The sequence below is a fragment of the Narcine bancroftii genome, chromosome 6 (assembly GCF_036971445.1).
Source record: "Narcine bancroftii isolate sNarBan1 chromosome 6, sNarBan1.hap1, whole genome shotgun sequence".
Taxonomy (NCBI): domain Eukaryota; kingdom Metazoa; phylum Chordata; class Chondrichthyes; order Torpediniformes; family Narcinidae; genus Narcine; species Narcine bancroftii.
Window position 1 is genome coordinate 75,949,272 of NC_091474.1, and position 26,708 is coordinate 75,975,979.

Consider the following 26,708-nt stretch of genomic DNA (forward strand, 5'->3'; position numbering starts at 1 on the left):
CTCCACGATGGGACCATCATCCTTTCTATGCACCTCAAAGAACTTTGTGCTCCCCAGTCCCTCCACGATTGAAACATCATTCTTGCTATGCACCACAAGGAACTTTGTTCTCTCCACTCCCTCCACGATGAAACCATCATCCTTGCTATGCACCGCAAAGAACTTTGTGCTCCCCACTCCCTCCACGATGGGACCATCATCCTTTCTATGCACCTGTAAGAAAATTTGTGCTCCCCACTCCCTCCATGATGGGACCATCATCCTTTCTCTGCACTTCAAAGAACTTTGTCCTCCCCACTCCATCCACGATGGGACCATCATCCTTTCTATGCACCGCCAGGAACTTTGTGCTCCCCACTCCCTCCACGATGGAAACATCATTCTTGCATGCACCAGCAAGGAACTTTGTGCTCCCCACTCCCTCCACGATGGGACCATCATTCTTGCTCTGCACCTCAAAGATCTTTGTGCTCCCCACTCCCTCCACGATGGGACCATCATCCTTGCTCTGCACCGCAAGGAATTTTTTGCTCCCCACTCCCTCCACAATGGGACCATCAACCTTGCTATGCATTGCAAGGAACTGTTTTCTCCCCACTTCCACCACGATGGGACCATAATCCTTGCTATGCACCGCAAGGAACATTGTGCTCCCCACACGCTCCACGATGGGACCATCATCCTTTCTAAGCACCGCAAGGAACTTTGTGCTCCCCACTCCCTCCACGAAGCGACCATCATCCTTCCTGTGCACCTCAAGGAACTTTGTGCTCCCCACTCCCTCTACGATGGGACCATGATCCTTGTTATGCACCGCAAGGAACTTTGTGCTCCACACTCCTCCCACGATGGGACTATCATCCTTTCTATGCACCTCAAAGAACTTTGTGCTCCTCACTCCCTCCACGATGGGACCATCATCCTTGCTATGCACCGCAAGGAACTTTGTGATCTCCAATCCTTCCACGATGGGAGAATCATCCTTTTTATGCATCTGTAAGGAAATTTGTGCTCCCCACTCCCTCCACGATGGGACCATCATCCTTTCTATGCACTTCAAAGAACTTTGTGCACCCCACTCCCTCCACGATGGGACCATCATCCTTGCAATGCACCGCAAGGAACTTTGTGCTCCGCACTTCCTCCACGATGGGACCATCATCCTTGCTATGCACTCCAAGGAACTTTGTGCTCCCCACTCCCTCCACTCTGGGACATTCATTCTTTATATGCACCGCAAGGAACTTTATGCTCCACATTCCCTCCATGATGGGACCATCAGCCTTTCAAAGCACCGCAAGGAACTTTGTGCTACCCACTCCCTCCACGATGGAACAATCATCGTTGCTATGCACCACAAGGACCTTTGTGCTCCCCTCTCCCTCCAAGTTGGGACCATTATCCTTCGTATGCACCGCAAGGAACTTTGTGCTCCCCACTCCCTCCACGATGGGACATTCATCCTTGCTCTGCACCTAAAAGATCTTTGTCCTCCCCACTCCCTCCACGATGGAACCATCATTCTTGCGTGTACCGCAAGGAACTTTGTGCTACCCACTCCCTCCACGATGGAACAATCATCATTGCTATGCACCACAAGGACCTTTGTGCTCCCCTCTCCCTCCAAGATGGGACAATTATCCTTCGTATGCACCGCAAGGAACTTTGTGCTCCCCTCTCCCTCCACGATGGGACCATCGTCCTTGCTCTGCACCTCAAAGATCTTTGTCCTCCCCACTCCCTCCACGATGGGACCATCATCCTTGCTATGCACCGCAAGGAACTTTGTGCTCCCCACTCCATCCACGATGGGACCAACATCCTTTCTATGCACCACATGGAAATATGTGCGCCCCACTCCATCCACGATGGGACCATCATCCTTTCTATGCACCGCAAAGAACTTTCTGCTCCCCACACCCTCCATGATGGGACCATCATCCTTGCTATGCAACGCAAGGAAGTTTGTGCTCCTCACTCCCTCCTCGATGGGACCATCATCCTTTCTATGCACCGCAAGGAACTTTGTGCTCCGCACTCCATCCACGATGGGACCATCATCCTTTCTATGCACCACATGGAAATATGTGCTCCCCACTCCATCCACGATGGGACCATCATCATTTCTATGCACCGCAAAGAAATTTCTGCTCCCCACACCCTCCAAGATGGGACCATTATCCTTCGTAGTCACCGCAAGGAACTTTGTGCTCCCCACTCCCTCCACGATGGGACCATCATCCTTGCTATGCACCGCAAGGAACTTTGTGCTCCCCACTCCCTCCACGATGCGACCATCATCCTTGCTGTGCACCGCAAGGAACTTTGTGCTCCCCACACCCTCCACGATGGGACCATCATCCTTTCTATGCACCTCAAAGAACTTTGTCCACCCCACTCCCTCAAAGATGGGACCATCATCCTTTCTATGCACCGCCAGGAACTTTGTGCTCCCTACTCCCTCCACGATGGGACCATCATCCTTGCTATGCAAAGCAAGGAACTTTGTGCTCAACACTCACTCCACGATGGGACCATCATCCTTGCTATGCACCGCAAAGAACTTTGTGCTCCCCACTCCCTCCACGATGGGACCATCATCCTTGCTATGCACCGCGAAGGAACTATATGCTCCCCAGTCCCTCCACGTTGGGACCATCATCCTTTCTATGCACCTGTAAGAAAATTTGTGCTCCCCACTCCCTCCATGATGGGACCATCACCCTTTCTCTGCACTTCAAAGAACTTTGTCCTCCCCACTCCATCCACGATGGGACCATCATCCTTTCTATGCACCGCCAGGAACTTTGTGCTCCCCACTCCCTCCACGATGGAAACATCATTCTTGCATGCACCGGCAAGGAACTTTGTGCTCCCCACTCCCTCCACGATGGGACCATCATTCTTGCTCTGCACCTCAAAGATCTTTGTGCTCCCCACTCCCTCCACGATGGGACCATCATCCTTGCTCTGCACCGCAAGGAATTTTTTGCTCCCCTCTCCCTCCACAATGGGACCATCAACCTTGCTATGCACTGCAAGGAACTGTTTCCTCCCCACTTCCACCACGATGGGACCATAATCCTTGCTATGCACCGCAAGGAACATTGTGCTCCCCACACGCTCCACGATGGGACCATGATCCTTGCTATGCAATTCAAGGAACTTTGTGCTCCCCACTCCCTCTACGATGGGACCATGATCCTTGTTATGCACCGCAAGGAACTTTGTGCTCCACACTCCTCCCAGGATGGGACCATCATCCTTTCTATGCACCTCAAAGAACTTTGTGCTCCTCACTCCCTCCACGATGTGACCATCATCCTTGCTATGCACCGCAAGGAACTTTGTGATCTCCAATCCTTCCACGATGGGAGAATCATCCTTTTAATGCATCTGTAAGGAAATTTGTGCTCCCCACTCCCTCCACGATGGGACCATCATCCTTTCTATGCACTTCAAAGGACTTTGTGCACCCCACTCCCTCCACGATGGGACCATCATCCTTGCAATGCACCGCAAGGAACTTTGTGCTCCGCACTCCCTCCACGATGGGACCATCATCCTTGCTACGCACTCCAAGGAACTTTGTGCTCCCCACTCCCTCCACTATGGGACATTCATTCTTTATATGCACTGCAAGGAACTTTATGCTCCACATTCCCTCCATGATGGGACCATCATCCTTTCAAAGCACCGCAAGGAACTTTGTGCTACCCACTCCCTCCACGATGGAACAATCATCGTTGCTATGCACCACAAGGACCTTTGTGCTCCCCTCTCCCTCCAAGTTGGGACCATTATCCTTCGTATGCACCGCAAGGAACTTTGTGCTCCCCACTCCCTCCACGATGGGACATTCATCCTTGCTCTGCACCTCAAAGATCTTTGTCCTCCCCACTCCCTCCACGATGGGACCATCATCCTTGCTATGCACCGCAAGGAACTTTGTGCTCCCCACTCCATCCACGATGGGACCATCATCCTTTCTATGCACCACAGGGAAATATGTGCTCCCCACTCCATCCACGATGGGACCATCATCCTTTCTATGCACCGCAAAGAACTTTCTGCTCCCCACACCTTCCATGATGGGACCATCATCCTTGCTATGCAACGCAAGGAAGTTTGTGCTCCTCACACCCTCCTCGATGGGACCATCATCCTTTCTATGCACCGCAAGGAACTTTGTGCTCCCCACTCCCTCCACGTTGGGACCATCATCCTTTCTATGCACCGCAAAGAACATTGTGCTCCCCACACCCTCCAAGATGGGACCATCATCCTTGCTCTGCACCGCAATGAACTTTGTGCTCCCCTCTCCCTCCACGATGGGACCATCATCCTTTCTATGCACCGCCAGGAACTTTGTGCTCCCCACTCCCTCCACGATGGAACCATCATTCTTGCATGTACCGCAAGGAACTTTGTGCTCCCCACTCCCTCCACGATGGGACCATCATTCTTGCTCTGCACCTCAAAGATCTTTGTGCTCCCCACTCCCTCCACGATGGGACCATCATCCTTGCTCTGCACCGCAAGGAACTTTTTGCTCCCCACTCCCTCCACAATGGGACCATCAACCTTGCTATGCACTGCAAGGAACTGTTTGCTCCCCACTCCCACCACGATGGGACCATAATCCTTGCTATGCACCGCAAGGAACATTGTGCTTCCCACCCCATCCACGATGGGACCATCATCCTTTCTATGCACCGCCAGGAACTTTGTGCTCCGCACTCCCTCCACGATGGGACCATCATCTTTGCTATGCACTCCAAGGAACTTTGTGCTCCCCACTCCCTCCACTATGGGACATTCATTCTTTATATGCACCGCAAGGAACTTTATGCTCCACATTCCCTCCATGATGGGACCATCATCCTTTCAAAGCACCGCAAGGAACTTTGTGCTACCCACTCCCTCCACGATGGAACAATCATCGTTGCTATGCACCACAAGGACCTTTGTGCTCCCCTCTCCCTCCAAGTTGGGACCATTATCCTTCGTATGCACCACAAGGAACTTTGTGCTCCCCACTCCCTCCACGATGGGACATTCATCCTTGATCTGCACCTCAAAGATCTTTGTCCTCCCCACTCCCTCCACGATGGGACCATCATCCTTGCTATGCACCGCAAGGAACTTTGTGCTCCCCACTCCATCCACGATGGGACCATCATCCTTTCTATGCACCACATGGAAATATGTGCTCCCCACTCCATCCACGATGGGACCATCATCCTTTCTATGCACCGCAAAGTACTTTCTGCTCCCCACACCCTCCATGATGGGACCATCATCCTTGCTATGCAACGCAAGGAAGTTTGTGCTCCTCACACCCTCCTCGATGGGACCATCATCCTTTCTATGCACCGCAGGGAACTTTGTGCTCCCCACTCCCTCCACGTTGGGACCATCATCCTTTCTATGCACCTCAAAGAACATTGTGCTCCCCACACACTCCACGATGGGACCATCATCCTTGCTCTGCACCGCAATGAACTTTGTGCTCCCCTCTCCCTCCACGATTGGACCATCATCCTTTCTATGCACCGCCAGGAACTTTGTGCTCCCCACTCCCTCCACGATGGAACCATCATTCTTGCATGTACCGCAAGGAACTTTGTGCTCCCCATTCCCTCCACGACGGGACCATCATTCTTGCTCTGCACCTCAAAGATCTTTGTGCTCCCCACTCCCTCCACGATGGGACCATCATCCTTGCTCTGCACCGCAAGGAACTTTTTGCTCCCCACTCCCTCCACAATGGGACCATCAACCTTGCTATGCACTGCAAGGAACTGTTTGCTCCCCACTCCCACCACGATGGGACCATAATCCTTGCTATGCACCGCAAGGAACATTATGCTCCCCACCCCATCCACGATGGGACCATCATCCTTGCTATGCAGCGCAAATAAATTTGTGCTCCACACTCCCTCCACGATGGGACCATCATCCTTGCTCTGCACTCCAAGGAACATTGCGCTCCCCACTGCCTCCACGATGGCACCATCATCCTTTCTATGCACCACATGGAAATTTGTGCTCCCCACTCCATCCACGATGGGACCATCATCCTTTCTATGCACCTCAAAGAACATTGTGCTCCCTACACCCTCCACGATTGGACCATCATCCTTGCTCTGCACAGCAATGAACTTTGTGCTCCCCACTCCCACCACGATGGGACAATCATCCTTGCTATGCACTCCAAGGAACTTTATGCTCCACACTCCCTCCATGATGGGACCATCATCTTTGCTCTGCACCGTAAGGTATTTTTTGCTCCCCACTCCCTCCACAATGGGACCATCAACCTTGCTATGCACTGCAAGGAACTGTTTGCTCCCCACTCCCACCACGATGGGACCATAATCCTTGCTATGCACCGCAAGGAAAATTGTGCTCCCCACACCCTCCACGATGGGACCATCATCCTTGCTATGCAGCGCAAGGAACTTTGTGCTCCACACTCCCTCAACGATGGGACCATCATCCTTGCTCTGCACCGCAAGGAACTTTGTGCTCCCAACTCCCTACATGATGGGACAATCATCCTTGCTATGCACTGCAAGGAACTTTGTGCTCCACACTCCGTCCCAGATGGCACTATCATCCTTTCTATGCACCGCAAGGAATTTTGTGCTCCCCACTCCCTCCACGATGAGAACATCATCCTTTCTATGCACCGCTAAGATCTTGTGCTCCCCAATCCCTCCATGATGGGATCATCATGCTTTCTATGCACCTCAAAGAACTTTATGCTCCACACTCCCTCCAAGATGGGACCATCATCCTTGGTATGCACCGCAAGGAACTTTGTGCTCCCACTCCCTCCACAATGGGACCATCGTCCTTGCTATGCACTGCAAGGAACTTTGTGCTCCGCACTCCCTCCACGATGCGACCAACATCCTTGCTCTGCACTGCAAGGAACTTTGTGCTCCCCACTGCCTCCACGATGTGACCACAATCCTTGCTATGCACTGCAAGGGACTTTGTGCTCCCCTCTCCCTCCACGATGGGACCATCATCCTTTCTATGCACCGCCAGGAACTTTGTGCTCCCCACTCCCTCCACGATGGAACCATCATTCTTGCATGTACCGCAAGGAACTTTGTGCTCCCCACTCCCTCCACGATGGGACCATCATTCTTGCTCTGCACCTCAAAGATCTTTGTGCTCCCCACTCCCTCCACGATGGGACCATCATCCTTGCTCTGCACCGCAAGGAACTTTTTCTCCCCACTCCCTCCACAATGGGACCATCAACCTTGCTATGCACTGCAAGGAACTGTTTGCTCCCCACTCCCACCACGATGGGACCATAATCCTTGCTATGCACCGCAAGGAACATTGTGCTTCCCACCCCATCCACGATGGGACCATCATCCTTTCTATGCACCGCCAGGAACTTTGTGCTCCGCACTCCCTCCACGATGGGACCATCATCTTTGCTATGCACTCCAAGGAACTTTGTGCTCCCCACTCCCTCCACTATGGGACATTCATTCTTTATATGCACCGCAAGGAACTTTATGCTCCACATTCCCTCCATGATGGGACCATCATCCTTTCAAAGCACCGCAAGGAACTTTGTGCTACCCACTCCCTCCACGATGGAACAATCATCGTTGCTATGCACCACAAGGACCTTTGTGCTCCCCTCTCCCTCCAAGTTGGGACCATTATCCTTCGTATGCACCACAAGGAACTTTGTGCTCCCCACTCCCTCCACGATGGGACATTCATCCTTGATCTGCACCTCAAAGATCTTTGTCCTCCCCACTCCCTCCACGATGGGACCATCATCCTTGCTATGCACCGCAAGGAACTTTGTGCTCCCCACTCCATCCACGATGGGACCATCATCCTTTCTATGCACCACATGGAAATATGTGCTCCCCACTCCATCCACGATGGGACCATCATCCTTTCTATGCACCGCAAAGTACTTTCTGCTCCCCACACCCTCCATGATGGGACCATCATCCTTGCTATGCAACGCAAGGAAGTTTGTGCTCCTCACACCCTCCTCGATGGGACCATCATCCTTTCTATGCACCGCAGGGAACTTTGTGCTCCCCACTCCCTCCACGTTGGGACCATCATCCTTTCTATGCACCTCAAAGAACATTGTGCTCCCCACACACTCCACGATGGGACCATCATCCTTGCTCTGCACCGCAATGAACTTTGTGCTCCCCTCTCCCTCCACGATTGGACCATCATCCTTTCTATGCACCGCCAGGAACTTTGTGCTCCCCACTCCCTCCACGATGGAACCATCATTCTTGCATGTACCGCAAGGAACTTTGTGCTCCCCATTCCCTCCACGACGGGACCATCATTCTTGCTCTGCACCTCAAAGATCTTTGTGCTCCCCACTCCCTCCACGATGGGACCATCATCCTTGCTCTGCACCGCAAGGAACTTTTTGCTCCCCACTCCCTCCACAATGGGACCATCAACCTTGCTATGCACTGCAAGGAACTGTTTGCTCCCCACTCCCACCACGATGGGACCATAATCCTTGCTATGCACCGCAAGGAACATTATGCTCCCCACCCCATCCACGATGGGACCATCATCCTTGCTATGCAGCGCAAATAAATTTGTGCTCCACACTCCCTCCACGATGGGACCATCATCCTTGCTCTGCACTCCAAGGAACATTGCGCTCCCCACTGCCTCCACGATGGCACCATCATCCTTTCTATGCACCACATGGAAATTTGTGCTCCCCACTCCATCCACGATGGGACCATCATCCTTTCTATGCACCGCAAAGTACTTTCTGCTCCCCACACCCTCCACGATGGGACAATCATCCTTGCTATGCAACGCAAGGAAGTTTGTGCTCCTCATTCCCTCCACGATGGGACCATCATCCTTTCTATGAACCGCAAGGAAATTTGTGCTCCCCACTCCCTCCACGTTGGGACCATCATCCTTTCTATGCACCTCAAAGAACATTGTGCTCCCTACACCCTCCACGATTGGACCATCATCCTTGCTCTGCACAGCAATGAACTTTGTGCTCCCCACTCCCACCACGATGGGACAATCATCCTTGCTATGCACTCCAAGGAACTTTATGCTCCACACTCCCTCCATGATGGGACCATCATCTTTGCTCTGCACCGTAAGGTATTTTTTGCTCCCCACTCCCTCCACAATGGGACCATCAACCTTGCTATGCACTGCAAGGAACTGTTTGCTCCCCACTCCCACCACGATGGGACCATAATCCTTGCTATGCACCGCAAGGAAAATTGTGCTCCCCACACCCTCCACGATGGGACCATCATCCTTGCTATGCAGCGCAAGGAACTTTGTGCTCCACACTCCCTCAACGATGGGACCATCATCCTTGCTCTGCACCGCAAGGAACTTTGTGCTCCCAACTCCCTACATGATGGGACAATCATCCTTGCTATGCACTGCAAGGAACTTTGTGCTCCACACTCCGTCCCAGATGGCACTATCATCCTTTCTATGCACCGCAAGGAATTTTGTGCTCCCCACTCCCTCCACGATGAGAACATCATCCTTTCTATGCACCGCTAAGATCTTGTGCTCCCCAATCCCTCCATGATGGGATCATCATGCTTTCTATGCACCTCAAAGAACTTTATGCTCCACACTCCCTCCAAGATGGGACCATCATCCTTGGTATGCACCGCAAGGAACTTTGTGCTCCCACTCCCTCCACAATGGGACCATCGTCCTTGCTATGCACTGCAAGGAACTTTGTGCTCCGCACTCCCTCCACGATGCGACCAACATCCTTGCTCTGCACTGCAAGGAACTTTGTGCTCCCCACTGCCTCCACGATGTGACCACAATCCTTGCTATGCACTGCAAGGGACTTTGTGCTCCCCTCTCCCTCCACGATGGGACCATCATCCTTTCCATGCACCGCCAGGAACTTTGTGCTCCCCACTCCCTCCACGATGGAACCATCATTCTTGCATGTACCGCAAGGAACTTTGTGCTCCCCACTCCCTCCACGATGGGACCATCATTCTTGCTCTGCACCTCAAAGATCTTTGTGCTCCCCACTCCCTCCACGATGGGACCATCATCCTTGCTCTGCACCGCAAGGAACTTTTTCTCCCCACTCCCTCCACAATGGGACCATCAACCTTGCTATGCACTGCAAGGAACTGTTTGCTCCCCACTCCCACCACGATGGGACCATAATCCTTGCTATGCACCGCAAGGAACATTGTGCTTCCCACCCCATCCACGATGGGACCATCATCCTTTCTATGCACCGCCAGGAACTTTGTGCTCCGCACTCCCTCCACGATGGGACCATCATCTTTGCTATGCACTCCAAGGAACTTTGTGCTCCCCACTCCCTCCACTATGGGACATTCATTCTTTATATGCACCGCAAGGAACTTTATGCTCCACATTCCCTCCATGATGGGACCATCATCCTTTCAAAGCACCGCAAGGAACTTTGTGCTACCCACTCCCTCCACGATGGAACAATCATCGTTGCTATGCACCACAAGGACCTTTGTGCTCCCCTCTCCCTCCAAGTTGGGACCATTATCCTTCGTATGCACCACAAGGAACTTTGTGCTCCCCACTCCCTCCACGATGGGACATTCATCCTTGATCTGCACCTCAAAGATCTTTGTCCTCCCCACTCCCTCCACGATGGGACCATCATCCTTGCTATGCACCGCAAGGAACTTTGTGCTCCCCACTCCATCCACGATGGGACCATCATCCTTTCTATGCACCACATGGAAATATGTGCTCCCCACTCCATCCACGATGGGACCATCATCCTTTCTATGCACCGCAAAGTACTTTCTGCTCCCCACACCCTCCATGATGGGACCATCATCCTTGCTATGCAACGCAAGGAAGTTTGTGCTCCTCACACCCTCCTCGATGGGACCATCATCCTTTCTATGCACCGCAAGGAACTTTGTGCTCCCCACTCCCTCCACGTTGGGACCATCATCCTTTCTATGCACCTCAAAGAACATTGTGCTCCCCACACACTCCACGATGGGACCATCATCCTTGCTCTGCACCGCAATGAACTTTGTGCTCCCCTCTCCCTCCACGATGGGACCATCATCCTTTCTATGCACCGCCAGGAACTTTGTGCTCCCCACTCCCTCCACGATGGAACCATCATTCTTGCATGTACCGCAAGGAACTTTGTGCTCCCCATTCCCTCCACGACGGGACCATCATTCTTGCTCTGCACCTCAAAGATCTTTGTGCTCCCCACTCCCTCCACGATGGGACCATCATCCTTGCTCTGCACCGCAAGGAACTTTTTGCTCCCCACTCCCTCCACAATGGGACCATCAACCTTGCTATGCACTGCAAGGAACTGTTTGCTCCCCACTCCCACCACGATGGGACCATAATCCTTGCTATGCACCGCAAGGAACATTATGCTCCCCACCACATCCACGATGGGACCATCATCCTTGCTATGCAGCGCAAATAAATTTGTGCTCCACACTCCCTCCACGATGGGACCATCATCCTTGCTCTGCACTCCAAGGAACATTGCGCTCCCCACTGCCTCCACGATGGCACCATCATCCTTTCTATGCACCACATGGAAATTTGTGCTCCCCACTCCATCCACGATGGGACCATCATCCTTTCTATGCACCGCAAAGTACTTTCTGCTCCCCACACCCTCCACGATGGGACAATCATCCTTGCTATGCAACGCAAGGAAGTTTGTGCTCCTCATTCCCTCCACGATGGGACCATCATCCTTTCTATGAACCGCAAGGAAATTTGTGCTCCCCACTCCCTCCACGTTGGGACCATCATCCTTTCTATGCACCTCAAAGAACATTGTGCTCCCTACACCCTCCACGATTGGACCATCATCCTTGCTCTGCACCGCAATGAACTTTGTGCTCCCCACTCCCACCACGATGGGACAATCATCCTTGCTATGCACTCCAAGGAACTTTATGCTCCACACTCCCTCCATGATGGGACCATCATCTTTGCTCTGCACCGTAAGGTACTTTTTGCTCCCCACTCCCTCCACAATGGGACCATCAACCTTGCTATGCACTGCAAGGAACTGTTTGCTCCCCACTCCCACCACGATGGGACCATAATCCTTGCTATGCACCGCAAGGAACATTGTGCTCCCCACACCCTCCACGATGGGACCATCATCCTTGCTATGCAGCGCAAGGAACTTTGTGCTCCACACTCCCTCAACGATGGGACCATCATCCTTGCTCTGCACCGCAAGGAACTTTGTGCTCCCAACTCCCTACATGATGGGACAATCATCCTTGCTATGCACTGCAAGGAACTTTGTGCTCCACACTCCGTCCCAGATGGCACTATCATCCTTTCTATGCACCGCAAGGAATTTTGTGCTCCCCACTCCCTCCACGATGAGAACATCATCCTTTCTATGCACCGCTAAGATCTTGTGCTCCCCAATCCCTCCATGATGGGATCATCATGCTTTCTATGCACCTCAAAGAACTTTATGCTCCACACTCCCTCCAAGATGGGACCATCATCCTTGGTATGCACCGCAAGGAACTTTGTGCTCCCACTCCCTCCACAATGGGACCATCGTCCTTGCTATGCACTGCAAGGAACTTTGTGCTCCGCACTCCCTCCACGATGCGACCAACATCCTTGCTCTGCACTGCAAGGAAATTTGTGCTCCCCACTCCCTCCACGATGGGACCATCATCCTTGCTATGCAATGCAAGGAACTTTGTGCTCCCCACTCCCTCCACGATGGGACCATCATCCTTGCTCTGCACCTCAAAGATCTTTGTGCTCCCCACTCCCTCCACGATGGGACCATCATCCTTGCTATGCACCGCAAGGAACTCTATGCTCCACATTCCCTCCATGATGGGACCATCATCCTTTCAAAGCACCGCAAGGAACTTTGTGCTACCCACTCCCTCCACGATGGAACAATCATCGTTGCTATGCACAACAAGGACCTTTGTGCTCCCCACTCCCTCCAAGATGGGACCATCCTCCTTGCTCTGCACTGCAAGGAACATTGCGCTCCCCACTGCCTCCACGATGGCACCATCATCCTTTCTATGCACCACATGGAAATATGTGCTCCCCACTCCATCCACGATGGGACCATCATCCTTTCTCTGCACCGCAAAGAAGTTTCTGCTCCCCACACCCTCCATGATGGGACCATCATCCTTGCTATGCAACGCAAGGAAGTTTGTGCTCCTCACTCCCTCCTCGATGGGACCATGATCCTTTCTATGCACCGCAAGGAACTTTGTGCTCCCCACTCCCTCCACGTTGGGACCATCATCCTTTCTATGCACCTCAAAGAACATTGTGCTCCCCACACCCTCCACGATGGGACCATCATCCTTGCTCTGCACCGCAATGAACTTTGTGCTCCCCACCCCATCCACGATGGGACCATCATCCTTGCTATGCAGCGCAAGGAACTTTGTGCTCCACACTCCCTCCACGATGGGACCATCATCCTTGCTCTGCACTCCAAGGAACATTGCGCTCCCCACTGCCTCCACGATGGCACCATCATCCTTTCTATGCACCACATGGAAATTTGTCCTCCCCACTCCATCCACGATGGGACCATCATTCTTTCTATGCACCGCAAAGAAATTTCTGCTCCACACACCCTCAACGATGGGACAATCATCCTTGCTCTGCACTCCAAGGAACATTGCGCTCCCCACTGCCTCCACGATGGCACCATCATCCTTTCTATGCACCACATGGAAATTTGTGCTCCCCACTCCATCCACGATGGGACCATCATCCTTTCTATGCACCGCAAAGAACTTTCTGCTCCCCACACCCACCACGATGGGACCATCATCCATGCTATGCAACGCAAGGAAGTTTGTGCTCCTCATTCCCTCCACGATGGGACCATCATCCTTTCTATGAACCGCAAGGAAATTTGTGCTCCCCACTCCCTCCACGTTGGGACCATCATCCTTTCTATGCACCTCAAAGAGCATTATGCTCCCTACACCCTCCACGATGGGACCATCATCCTTGCTCTGCACCGCAATGAACTTTGTGCTCCCCACTCCCACCACGATGGGACAATCATCCTTGCTATGCACTCCAAGGAACTTTATGCTCCACACTCCCTCCATGATGGGACCATCATCTTTGCTCTGCACCGTAAGGTACTTTTTGCTCCACACTCCCTCCACAATGGGACCATCAACCTTGCTATGCACTGCAAGGAACTGTTTGCTCCAAACTCCCACCACGATGGGACCATAATCCTTGCTATGCACCGCAAGGAACATTGGGCTCCCTACTCCCTCCACGATGGGACCATCATCCTTGCTATGCAGCGCAAGGAACTTTGTGCTCCACACTCACTCCACGATGGGACGATCATCCTTGCTATGCACCGCAAAGAACTTTGTGCTCCCCACTCCCTCCACGATGGGACCATCATCCTTGCTATGCACCGCAAAGGAACTATGTGCACCCCACTCCCTCCACGTTGGGACCATCATCCTTTCTATGCACCTGTAAGAAAATTTGTGCTCCCCACTCCCTCCATGATGGGACCATCATCCTTTCTCTGCACCTCAAAGAACTTTGTGCTACCCACTCCCTCCAAGATGGAACAATCATCGTTGCTATGCACCACAAGGACCTTTGTGCTCCCCTCTCCCTCCAAGATGGGACAATTATCCTTCGTATGCACCGCAAGGAACCTTGTGCTCCCCACTCCCTCCACGATGGGACCATCGTCCTTGCTCTGCACCTCAAAGATCTTTGTCCTCCCCACTCCCTCCACGATGGGACCATCATCCTTCCTATGCACCGCAAGGAACTTTGTGAACCCACTCCATCCACGATGGGACCACCATCCTTTCTATGCACCACATGGAAATATGTGCTCCCCACTCCATCCACGATGGGACCATCATCCTTTCTATGCAACACAAGGAAGTTTGTGCTCCTCACTCCCTCCTCGATGAGACCATCATCCTTTCTATGCACCGCAAGGAACTTTGTGCTCCCCACTCCATCCACGATGGGACCATCATCCTTTCTATGCACCACATGGAAATATGTGCTCCCCACTCCATCCACGATGGGACCATCATCCTTTCTATGCACCGCAAAGAACTTTCTGCTCCCCACACCCTCCAAGATGGGACCATTATCCTTCGTAGTCACCGCAAGGAACTTTGTGCTCCCCACTCCCTCCACGATGGGACCATCATCCTTGCTATGCACCGCAAGGAACTTTGTGCTCCCCACTCCCTCCACGATGCGACCATCATCCTTGCTGTGCACCGCAAGGAACTTTGTGCTCCCCACACCCTCCACGATGGGACCATCATCCTTTCTATGCACCTCAAAGAACTTTGTCCACCCCACTCCCTCAAAGATGGGACCATCATCCTTTCTATGCACCGCCAGGAACTTTGTGCTCCATACTCCCTCCACGATGGGACCATCATCCTTGCTATGCAAAGCAAGGAACTTTGTGCTCCACACTCACTCCACGATGGGACCATCATCCTTGCTATGCACCGCAAAGAACTTTGTGCTCCCCACTCCCTCCACGATGGGACCATCATCCTTGCTATGCACCGCAAAGGAATTATGTGCTCCCCACTCCCTCCACGTTGGGACCATCATCCTTTCTATGAACCTGTAAGAAAATTTGTGCTCCCCACTCCCTCCATGATGGGACCATCATCCTTTCTCTGCACCTCAAAGAACTTTGTCCTCCCCACTCCATCCACGATGGGACCATCATCCTTTCTATGCACCGCCAGGAACTTTGTGCTCCCCACTCCCTCCACGATGGAAACATCATTCTTGCATGCACCGGCAAGGAACTTTGTGCTCCCCACTCCCTCCACGATGGGACCATCATTCTTGCTCTGCACCTCAAAGACCTTTGTGCTCCCCACTCCCTCCACGATGGGACCATCATCCTTGCTCTGCACCGCAAGGAATTTTTTGCTCCCCACTCCCTCCACAATGGGACCATCAACCTTGCTATGCACTGCAAGGAACTGTTTGCTCCCCACTTCCACCACGATGGGACCATAATCCTTGCTATGCACCGCAAGGAACATTGTGCTCCCCACACGCTCCACGATGGGACCATGATCCTTGCTATGCACCTCAAGGAACTTTGTGCTCCCCACTCCCTCTACGATGGGACCATGATCCTTGTTATGCACCGCAAGGAACTTTGTGCTCAACACTCCTTCCACGATGGGACCATCATCCTTTCTATGCACCTCAAAGAACTTTGTGCTCCTCACTCCCTCCACGATGGGACCATCATCCTTGCTATGCACCGCAAGGAACTTTGTGATCTCCAATCCTTCCACGATGGGTGAATCATCCTTTTTATGCATCTGTAAGGAAATTTGTGCTCCCCACTCCCTCCACGATGGGACCATCATCCTTTCTATGAACTTCAAAGAACTTTGTGCACCCCACTCCCTCCACGATGGGACCATCATCCTTGCAATGCACCGCAAGGAACTTTGTGCTCCGCACTCCCTCCACGATGGGACCATCATTCTTGCTATGCACTCCAAGGAACTTTGTGCTCCCCACTCCCTCCACTATGGGACATTCATTCTTTATATGCACCGCAAGGAACTTTATGCTCCACATTCCCTCCATGATGGGACCATCATCCTTTCAAAGCACGGCAAGGAACTTTGTGCTACCCACTCCATCCACGATGGATCAATCATCGTTGCTATGCACCACAAGGACCTTTGTGCTCCCCTCTCCCTCCAAGTTTGGACCATTATCCTTCGTATGCACCGCAAGGAACTTTGTGCTCCCCACTCCCTCCACGATGGGACATTCATCCTTGCTCTGCACCTCAAAGATCTTTGTCCTCCCCACTCCCTCCACGATGGGACCATCATCCTTGCTATGCACCGCAAGGAACTTTGTGCTCCCCACTCCATCCACGATGGGACCATCATCCTTTCTATGCACCACATGGAAATATGTGCTCCCCACTCCATCCACGATGGGACCATCATCCTTTCTATGCACCGCAAAGAACTTTCTGCTCCCCACACCCTCCATGATGGGACCATCATCCTTGCTATGCAACGCAAGGAAGTTTGTGCTCCTCACTCACTCCACGATGGGACCATCATTCTGTATATGCACCGCAAGGAACTTTATGCTTCCCACTCCCTCCATGATGGGACCATTATCCTTTCTATGCACCGCTAGGAACTTTGCGCTCCCCACTCCCTCCATGATGGGACCATCATCCTTTCTATGCACCACATGGAAATTTGTGCTCCCCACTCCATCCACGATGGGACCATCATCCTTTCTATGCACCGCAAAGAACTTTCTGCTCCCCACACCCTCCACGATGGGACCATCATCCTTGCTATGCAACGCAAGGAAGTTTGTGCTCCTCATTCCCTCCACGATGGGACCATCATCCTTTCTATGAACCGCAAGGAAATTTGTGCTTCCCACTCCCTCCACGTTGGGACCATCATCCTTTCTATGCACCTCAAAGAACATTGTGCTCCCTACACCCTCCACGATGGGACCATCATCCTTGCTCTGCACCGCAATGAACTTTGTGCTCCCCACTCCCACCACGATGGGACAATCATCCTTGCTATGCACTCCAAGGAACTTTATGCTCCACACTCCCTCCATGATGGGACCATCATCCTTTCTAAGCACCGCAAGGAACGTTGTGCTCCCCACACCCTCCACGATGGGACCATCATCCTTTCTATGCACTTCAAAGAACTTTGTGCTCCCCAGTCCCTCCACGATTGAAACATCATTCTTGCTATGCACCACAAGGAACTTTGTGCTCTCCACTCCCTCCACGATGGGACCATCATCCTTTCTATGCACCTCAAAGAACTTTGTGCACCCCACTCCCTCAAAGATGGGACCATCATCCTTTCTATGCACCGCCAGGAACTTTGTGCTCCCTACTCCCTCCACGATGGGACCATCATCCTTGCTATGCAAAGCAAGGAACTTTGTGCTCCACACTCACTCCACGATGGGACCATCAACCTTGCTATGCACTGCAAGGAACAGTTTGCTCCACACTCCCTCCACGATGGGACCATCATCCTTGCTCTGCACTGCAAGGAACATTGCGCTCCCCACTGCCTCCACGATTGCACCATCATCCTTTCTATGCACCACATGGAAATTTGTGCTCCCCACTCCATCCACGATGGGACCATCATCCTTTCTATGCACCGCAAAGAACTTTCTGCTCCCCACACCCTCCACGATGGGACCATCATCCTTGCTATGCAACGCAAGGAAGTTTGTGCTCCTCATTCCCTCCACGATGGGACCATCATCCTTTCTATGAACCGCAAGGAAATTTGTCCTCCCCACTCCATCCACGATGGGACCATCATCCTTTCTATGCACCGCCAGGAACTTTGTGCTCCCCACTCCCTCCATGATGGAAACATCATTCTTGCATGCACCGCAAGGAACTTTGTGCTCCCCACTCCCTCCACGATGGGACCATCTCCCTTGCTCTGCACCGCAAGGAACTTTTTGCTCCCCACTCCCTCCACAATGGGACCATCAACCTTGCTATGCACTACAAGGAACTGTTTGCTCCCCACTTCCACCACGATGGGACCATAATCCTTGCTATGCACCGCAAGGAACATTGTGCTCCCCACATCCTCCACGATGGGACCATCATCCTTGCTCTGCACCGCAATGAACTTTGTGCTCCCCTCTCCCTCCACGATGGGACCATCATCCTTTCTATGCACCGCCAGGAACTTTGTGCTCCCCACTCCCTCCACGATGGAACCATCATTCTTGCATGTACCGCAAGGAACTTTGTGCTCCCCACTCCCTCCACGATGGGACCATCATTCTTGCTCTGCACCTCAAAGATCTTTGTGCTCCCCACTCCCTCCACGATGGGACCATCATCCTTGCTCTGCTCCGCAAGGAACTTTTTGCACCCCACTCCCTCCACAATGGGACCATCAACCTTGCTATGCACTGCAAGAAACTGTTTGCTCCCCACTCCCACCACGATGGGACCATAATCCTTGCTATGCACCGCAAGGAACATTGTGCTCCCCACCCCATCCACGATGGGACCATCATACTTGCTATGCAGCGCAAGGAACTTTGTGCTCCACACTCCCTCCAAGATGGGACGATCATCCTTGCTCTGCACTGCAAGGAACATTGCGCTCCCCACTGCCTCCACGATGGCACCATCATCCTTTCTATGCACCACATGGAAATTTGTGCTCCCCACTCTATCCACGATGGGACCATCATCCTTTCTATGCACCGCAAAGAACTTTCTGCTCCCCACACCCTCCACGATGGGACCATCATCCTTGCCATGCAACGCAAGGAAGTTTGTGCTCCTCATTCCCTCCACGATGGGACCATCATCCTTTCTATGAACCGCAAGGAAATTTGTGCTCCCCACTCCCTCCACGTTGGGACCATCATCCTTTCTATGCACCTCAAAGAACATTGTGATCCCTACACCCTCCACGATGGGACCATCATCCTTGCTCTGCACCGCAATGACCTTTGTGCTCCCCACTCCCACCACGATGGGACAATCATCCTTGCTATGCACTCCAAGGAACTTTATGCTCCTCATTCCCTCCACGATGGGTCCATCATCCTTTCTATGAACCGCAAGGAAATTTGTGCTCCCCACTCCCTCCACTATGGGACCATCATACTTTATATGCACTGCAAGGAACTTAATGCTCCACATTCCCTCCATGATGGGACCATCATACTTTCAAAGCACTGCAAGGAACTTTGTGCTACCCACTCCCTCCACGATGGAACAATCATCGTTGCTATGCACCACAAGGACCTTTGTGCTCCCAACACCCTCCAAGATGGGACCATTATCCTTCGTAGTCACCGCAAGGAACTTTGTGCTCCCCACTCCCTCCACGATGGGACCATCATCCTTGCTGTGCACCGCAAGGAACTTTGTGCTCCCCACTCCCTCCACGATGCGACCATCATCCTTGCTGTGCACCGCAATGAACGTTGTGCTCCCCACTCCCTCCACGATGGGACCATCATCCTTGCTCTGCACCTCAAAGATCTTTGTCCTCCCCACTCCCTCCACGATGGGACCATCATCCTTGCTATGCACCGCAAGGAACTTTGTGCTCCCCACTCCATCCACGATGGGACCATCATCCTTTCTATGCACCACATGGAAATATGTGCTCCCCACTCCATCCACGATGGGACCATCATCCTTTCTATGCACCGCAAAGAACTTTCTGCTCCCCACACCCTCCATGATGGGACCATCATCCTTGCTATGCAACGCAAGGAAGTTTGTGCTCCTCACTCCCTCTTCGATGGGACCATCATCCTTTCTATGCACCGCAAGGAACTTTGTGCTCCCCACTCCCTCCACGTTGGGACCATCATCCTTTCTATGCACCTCAAAGAACATTGTGCTCCCCACACCCTCCACGATGGGACCATCATCCTTGTTCTGCACCGCAATGAACTTTGTGCTCCCCTCTCCTTCCACGATGGGACCATCATCCTTTCTATGCACCGCCAGGAACTTTGTGCTCCCCACTCCCTCCACGATGGAACCATCATTCTTGCGTGTACCGCAAGGAACTTTGTGCTCCCCACTCCCTCCACGATGGAACCATCATTCTTGCGTGTACCGCAAGGAACTTTGTGCTACCCACTCCCTCCACGATGGAACAATCATCATTGCTATGCACCACAAGGACCTTTGTGCTCCCCTCTCCCTCCAAGATGGGACAATTATCCTTCGTATGCACCGCAAGGAACTTTGTGCTCCCCTCTCCCTCCACGATGGGACCATCGTCCTTGCTCTGCACCTCAAAGATCTTTGTCCTCCCCACTCCCTCCACGATGGGACCATCATCCTTGCTATGCACCGCAAGGAACTTTGTGCTCCCCACTCCATCCACGATGGGACCATCATCCTTTCTTTGCACCACATGGAAATATGTGCGCCCCACTCCATCCACGATGGGACCATCATCCTTTCTATGCACCGCAAAGAACTTTCTGCTCCCCACACCCTCCATGATGGGACCATCATCCTTGCTATGCAACGCAAGGAAGTTTGTGCTCCTCACTCCCTCCTCGATGGGACCATCATCCTTTCTATGCACCGCAAGGAACTTTGTGCTCCCCACTCCATCCACGATGGGACCATCATCCTTTCTATGCACCACATGGAAATATGTGCTCCCCACTCCATCCACGATGGGACCATCATCATTTCTATGCACCGCAAAGAACTTTCTGCTCCCCACACCCACCAAGATGGGACCATTATCCTTCGTAGACACCGCAAGGAACTTTGTGCTCCCCACTCCCTCCACGATGGGACCATCATCCTTGCTATGCACCGCAAGGAACTTTGTGCTCCCCACTCCCTCCACGATGCGACCATCATCCTTGCTGTGCACCGCAAGGAACTTTGTGCTCCCCACACCCTCCACGATGGGACCATCATCCTTTCTATGCACCTCAAAGAACTTTGTCCACCCCACTCCCTCAAAGATGGGACCATCATCGTTTCTATGCACCGCCAGGAACTTTGTGCTCCCTACTCCCTCCACGATGGGACCATCATCCTTGCTATGCAAAGCAAGGAACTTTGTGCTCCACACTCACTCCACGATGGGACCATCATCCTTGCTATGCACCGCAAAGAACTTTGTGCTCCCCACTCCCTCCACGATGGGACCATCATCCTTGCTATTCACCGCAAAGGAACTATATGCTCCCCACTCCCTCCACGTTGGGACCATCATCCTTTCTATGCACCTGTAAGAAAATTTGTGCTCCCCACTCCCTCCATGATGGGACCATCATCCTTTCTCTGCACTTCAAAGAACTTTTTCCTCCCCACTCCATCCACGATGGGTCCATCATCCTTTCTATGCACCGCCAGGAACTTTGTGCTCCCCACTCCCTCCACGATGGAAACATCATTCTTGCATGCACCGGCAAGGAACTTTGTGCTCCCCACTCCCTCCACGATGGGACCATCATTCTTGCTCTGCACCTGAAAGATCTTTGTGCTCCCCACTCCCTCCACGATGGGACCATCATCCTTGCTCTGCACCGCAAGGAATTTTTTGCTCCCCACTCGCTCCACAATGGGACCATCAACCTTGCTATGCACTGCAAGGAACTGTTTTCTCCCCACTTCCACCACGATGGGACCATAATCCTTGCTATGCACCGCAAGGAACATTGTGCTCCCCACTCCATCCACGATGGGACCATCATCCTTTCTATGCACCGCAAAGAACTTTCTGCTCCCCACACCATCCACGATGGGACCATCATCCTTGCTATGCAACGCAAGGAAGTTTGTGCTCCTCATTCCCTCCACGATGGGACCATCATCCTTTCTATGAACCGCAAGGAAATTTGTGCTCCCCACTCCCTCCACGTTGGGACCATCATCCTTTCTATGCACCTCAAAGAACATTGTGCTCCCTACACCCTCCACGATGGGACCATCATCCTTGCTCTGCACCGCAATGAACTTTGTGCTCCCCACTCCCACCACGATGGGACAATCATCCTTGCTATGCACTCCAAGGAACTTTATGCTCCACACTCCCTCCATGATGGGACCATCATCCTTTCTAAGCACCGCAAGGAACTTTGTGCTCTCCACTCCCTCCACGAAGCGACCATCATCCTTCCTGTGCACCGCAAGGAACTTTGTGCTCCCCACACCCTCCACGATGGGACCATCATCCTTTCTATGCACCTCAAAGAACTTTGTGCTCCCCAGTCCCTCCACGATTGAAACATCATTCTTGCTATGCACCACAAGGAACTTTGTGCTCCCCTCTCCTTCCACGATGGGACCATCATCCTTTCTATGCACCGCCAGGAACTTTGTGCTCCCCACTCCCTCCACGATGGAACCATCATTCTTGCGTGTACCGCAAGGAACTTTGTGCTCCCCACTCCCTCCACGATGGAACCATCATTCTTGCGTGTACCGCAAGGAACTTTGTGCTACCCACTCCCTCCACGATGGAACAATCATCATTGCTATGCACCACAAGGACCTTTGTGCTCCCCTCTCCCTCCAAGATGGGACAATTATCCTTCGTATGCACCGCAAGGAACTTTGTGCTCCCCTCTCCCTCCACGATGGGACCATCGTCCTTGCTCTGCACCTCAAAGATCTTTGTCCTCCCCACTCCCTCCACGATGGGACCATCATCCTTGCTATGCACCGCAAGGAACTTTGTGCTCCCCACTCCATCCACGATGGGACCATCATCCTTTCTTTGCACCACATGGAAATATGTGCGCCCCACTCCATCCACGATGGGACCATCATCCTTTCTATGCACCGCAAAGAACTTTCTGCTCCCCACACCCTCCATGATGGGACCATCATCCTTGCTATGCAACGCAAGGAAGTTTGTGCTCCTCACTCCCTCCTCGATGGGACCATCATCCTTTCTATGCACCGCAAGGAACTTTGTGCTCCCCACTCCATCCACGATGGGACCATCATCCTTTCTATGCACCACATGGAAATATGTGCTCCCCACTCCATCCACGATGGGACCATCATCATTTCTATGCACCGCAAAGAACTTTCTGCTCCCCACACCCACCAAGATGGGACCATTATCCTTCGTAGACACCGCAAGGAACTTTGTGCTCCCCACTCCCTCCACGATGGGACCATCATCCTTGCTATGCACCGCAAGGAACTTTGTGCTCCCCACTCCCTCCACGATGCGACCATCATCCTTGCTGTGCACCGCAAGGAACTTTGTGCTCCCCACACCCTCCACGATGGGACCATCATCCTTTCTATGCACCTCAAAGAACTTTGTCCACCCCACTCCCTCAAAGATGGGACCATCATCGTTTCTATGCACCGCCAGGAACTTTGTGCTCCCTACTCCCTCCACGATGGGACCATCATCCTTGCTATGCAAAGCAAGGAACTTTGTGCTCCACACTCACTCCACGATGGGACCATCATCCTTGCTATGCACCGCAAAGAACTTTGTGCTCCCCACTCCCTCCACGATGGGACCATCATCCTTGCTATTCACCGCAAAGGAACTATATGCTCCCCACTCCCTCCACGTTGGGACCATCATCCTTTCTATGCACCTGTAAGAAAATTTGTGCTCCCCACTCCCTCCATGATGGGACCATCATCCTTTCTCTGCACTTCAAAGAACTTTTTCCTCCCCACTCCATCCACGATGGGTCCATCATCCTTTCTATGCACCGCCAGGAACTTTGTGCTCCCCACTCCCTCCACGATGGAAACATCATTCTTGCATGCACCGGCAAGGAACTTTGTGCTCCCCACTCCCTCCACGATGGGACCATCATTCTTGCTCTGCACCTGAAAGATCTTTGTGCTCCCCACTCCCTCCACGATGGGACCATCATCCTTGCTCTGCACCGCAAGGAATTTTTTGCTCCCCACTCGCTCCACAATGGGACCATCAACCTTGCTATGCACTGCAAGGAACTGTTTTCTCCCCACTTCCACCACGATGGGACCATAATCCTTGCTATGCACCGCAAGGAACATTGTGCTCCCCACTCCATCCACGATGGGACCATCATCCTTTCTATGCACCGCAAAGAACTTTCTGCTCCCCACACCATCTACGATGGGACCATCATCCTTGCTATGCAACGCAAGGAAGTTTGTGCTCCTCATTCCCTCCACGATGGGACCATCATCCTTTCTATGAACCGCAAGGAAATTTGTGCTCCCCACTCCCTCCACGTTGGGACCATCATCCTTTCTATGCACCTCAAAGAACATTGTGCTCCCTACACCCTCCACGATGGGACCATCATCCTTGCTCTGCACCGCAATGAACTTTGTGCTCCCCACTCCCACCACGATGGGACAATCATCCTTGCTATGCACTCCAAGGAACTTTATGCTCCACACTCCCTCCATGATGGGACCATCATCCTTTCTAAGCACCGCAAGGAACTTTGTGCTCTCCACTCCCTCCACGAAGCGACCATCATCCTTCCTGTGCACCGCAAGGAACTTTGTGCTCCCCACACCCTCCACGATGGGACCATCATCCTTTCTATGCACCTCAAAGAACTTTGTGCTCCCCAGTCCCTCCACGATTGAAACATCATTCTTGCTATGCACCACAAGGAACTTTGTGCACCCCACTCCCTCAAAGATGGGACCATCATCCTTTCTATGCACCGCCAGGAACTTTGTGCTCCCTACTCCCTCCACGATGGGACCATCATCCTTGCTATGCAAAGCAAGGAACTTTGTGCTCCACACTCACTCCACGATGGGACCATCAACCTTGCTATGCACTGCAAGGAACAGTTTGCTCCACACTCCCTCCACGATGGGACCATCATCCTTGCTCTGCACTGCAAGGAACATTGCGCTCCCCACTGCCTCCACGATTGCACCATCATCCTTTCTATGCACCACATGGAAATTTGTGCTCCCCACTCCATCCACGATGGGACCATCATCCTTTCTATGCACCGCAAAGAACTTTCTGCTCCCCACACCCTCCACGATGGGACCATCATCCTTGCTATGCAACGCAAGGAAGTTTGTGCTCCTCATTCCCTCCACGATGGGACCATCATCCTTTCTATGAACCGCAAGGAAATTTGTCCTCCCCACTCCATCCACGATGGGACCATCATCCTTTCTATGCACCGCCAGGAACTTTGTGCTCCCCACTCCCTCCATGATGGAAACATCATTCTTGCATGCACCGCAAGGAACTTTGTGCTCCCCACTCCCTCCACGATGGGACCATCTCCCTTGCTCTGCACCGCAAGGAACTTTTTGCTCCCCACTCCCTCCACAATGGGACCATCAACCTTGCTATGCACTACAAGGAACTGTTTGCTCCCCACTTCCACCACGATGGGACCATAATCCTTGCTATGCACCGCAAGGAACATTGTGCTCCCCACATCCTCCACGATGGGACCATCATCCTTGCTCTGCACCGCAATGAACTTTGTGCTCCCCTCTCCCTCCACGATGGGACCATCATCCTTTCTATGCACCGCCAGGAACTTTGTGCTCCCCACTCCCTCCACGATGGAACCATCATTCTTGCATGTACCGCAAGGAACTTTGTGCTCCCCACTCCCTCCACGATGGGACCATCATTCTTGCTCTGCACCTCAAAGATCTTTGTGCTCCCCACTCCCTCCACGATGGGACCATCATCCTTGCTCTGCTCCGCAAGGAACTTTTTGCACCCCACTCCCTCCACAATGGGACCATCAACCTTGCTATGCACTGCAAGAAACTGTTTGCTCCCCACTCCCACCACGATGGGACCATAATCCTTGCTATGCACCGCAAGGAACATTGTGCTCCCCACCCCATCCACGATGGGACCATCATACTTGCTATGCAGCGCAAGGAACTTTGTGCTCCACACTCCCTCCAAGATGGGACGATCATCCTTGCTCTGCACTGCAAGGAACATTGCGCTCCCCACTGCCTCCACGATGGCACCATCATCCTTTCTATGCACCACATGGAAATTTGTGCTCCCCACTCTATCCACGATGGGACCATCATCCTTTCTATGCACCGCAAAGAACTTTCTGCTCCCCACACCCTCCACGATGGGACCATC